The following is a 2,500-nucleotide window of genomic DNA, read 5'->3' as shown; positions in this document are numbered from 1 at the left end:
ATATATATATATATATATATATATATATATACGTATTTATATATATATATATATATATATATATATATATATATATATATATATATATATATATATATACATATGCCTTTTACGATGAATATTTTGAAAGTAATGGGATTTGATACATTGATACAAGGGCCTCTGATTAGGATATCTTAATTGAACTTCAGGGGATTATGACCAAATGTGTAAATGCGAATCTTTTTAAAGGAATTCAAATCCTAGTCAAAATTAAAGTAAATATGAAGTTTATGAAGGAATGCACATTCTAAAAGAAGTCATAGTAAAACATGGGTAATAACCTATAGTTAGAAATATAATGATACATCATATGATGTAAAATATTTGGTGAGCTAAGTTTAAAAATAACTATTATAAAGCAGTAGAAAACTGGTAAATAAACCAGCATGGAAATATCCATATTTGTCATGCTTCATTAAGACATTTCTTTATATAGTGGATTCTTCCGTACTCAGCCCATTCCTGTGGTTCCCCTTTTGTGTTGTAAACAGCCCCTTTGGTACATCTCTCTTGACAATAAACGAGTAAAGTTTCAGGTAATTTATGACTCATTTAGAACTTAGAGTGACTGGATCAGCAACTGGTAGTGAGGATGTTTTCTTTTGGCTAAGAGGTTTTGTTTGATGGGAGTTTGAATTGTGGATATATATATATATATATATATATATATATATATATATATATATATATATATATATATATATATATATATATATATGTATAATATATATATATATATATATATATATATATATATATTTATATGTATATATATATATATATATATATATATATATATTTATATATACACATATATATGCATATATATATTCATATATGTATATATATTCATATATATATTTATATATATATATATATATATATATATATATATATATATATGTATATATATATATATATATATATATATATATATATATATATATATATGTGTGTGTTTATGAATGTATGTATGTATGTATAATATCAAATGCATATGATCATATATATCATTTAAATAAAATTGCCTTATTGGCTTTAATATCCATCCTATACATTTATTTCTCTGGAGTTAAATATGACAACTGCTTCGCTATTCGTAGGCTCTTTGGAGGGATTACAGACATAAGTTAATTTTACCATTGCATACAACATAAATAAACCTCATAGGAACTTGGTTCAAAACACGATAAATCAACTAACAACTTAGAAATAGTTTAAGGATTTTAAGAAAAAATGAAAAAAAAAGAAAATGTTTGATTTTCTATTAATGGTTATAAAAAGGAAATGGAAAATAAAATAATATGTGTTTACAATGACCCAATATTTAATGGAAGATGCTTACACGCATCACATGGAAAATACAAATGTGGACCAAGTTTGTTCTGTTGTTGTTAAGTTTAATCGTCGACAAAGCATATGTGCTTGCACCAGCTTTGATGCTTGGGTCCGGCTTGGAAGTGAGGTCCTGCTAGTTGTTATTGTTTGATATGTATGATGCAATCTCCTACTTGCTGGGAAAATGTAATTCGAGTCCTGTTGGGTATTTATATTCAGCATTTGAAGAGTGATACTCACCGCTTAAGCTATAACAAAATTGGCCTCAGTTACTTTCCTTGTGGATTATCTGGATTCCGCTGATCCTTTCTCCCAAAGAGGGTTTTTGGTTGTGGAGGTAATGAGGATAAACATCACTACGAACAAAGGTTATACATGGGCCCTCTTGACAACTACTTTGAAATTTCAATCTTTTTAAGAAGGATTTGTACATTGAGTAAGAATTTTAATCGCTGATATAGATAGTGACAAGTGTCTTACACTCTTCTTGTTTTGCTTCACCTAAAAGAAATGGGTAGTCAGTGAAAAGGACTTTCATAACTCGATTCTCAGGACTACATCGATAAGGTTTCATTTATATCAGATGAATTCATTCAATATCCCAGTGTTTTGGAGAACTATGTGGACATCGGAAAATCCTATTCAATCTATAGAATACATATTTTTTTAATATGTTCTTTAGGAAAGTATCTACCACAACACAAGAAGATTGAGGTTTAAAAGGTGAACAATTGTGAAATCAATGAATATTTGTTTTAGAATATGCTGGCAGTAGGTTATAATAAAATCAGAACAAAATGTAAGATATACAAGTAATATTCGAAGTTAGAATTATCGAAATATTATATCTGACTGTAGTTAAAAGAACATTCTTTATGATCTGATGTTGTTGATATCCAAACTTTTTATTTTATTTTATTTACATATTTAAATGATACTTGATTTCACTTTTGATTACAGAAAGTAAAGGCCCCTAAAATCAAGTAGGCCTGCATGCAAATTACCATGTGCCAGATGGTATGTTCATGGAAGATATTAATGCAAACGATGGTCAGCGTTATGAATACCCAATTACACACATACTTATCATATAGACATATGTATGTATGTATGTATGTAT

The 2,500-nt window shown here is 27.3% G+C and overlaps 1 protein-coding gene across 1 annotated transcript in view; it reads left to right on the top strand.

Moving 5' to 3' along the window:
* The window catches only part of LOC137615060 (putative autophagy-related protein 11), an 84,869-nt gene that overhangs the window by 39,368 nt on the left and 43,001 nt on the right, over positions 1-2,500 (top strand). The window lies entirely within an intron of this gene.

The sequence above is a fragment of the Palaemon carinicauda genome, chromosome 2, assembly GCF_036898095.1.
Source record: "Palaemon carinicauda isolate YSFRI2023 chromosome 2, ASM3689809v2, whole genome shotgun sequence".
Classification (NCBI taxonomy): Eukaryota; Metazoa; Arthropoda; class Malacostraca; order Decapoda; family Palaemonidae; genus Palaemon; species Palaemon carinicauda.
Note: the sequence above shows the minus strand (reverse complement) of the source record. Positions and strands in the feature narration are given on the sequence as shown.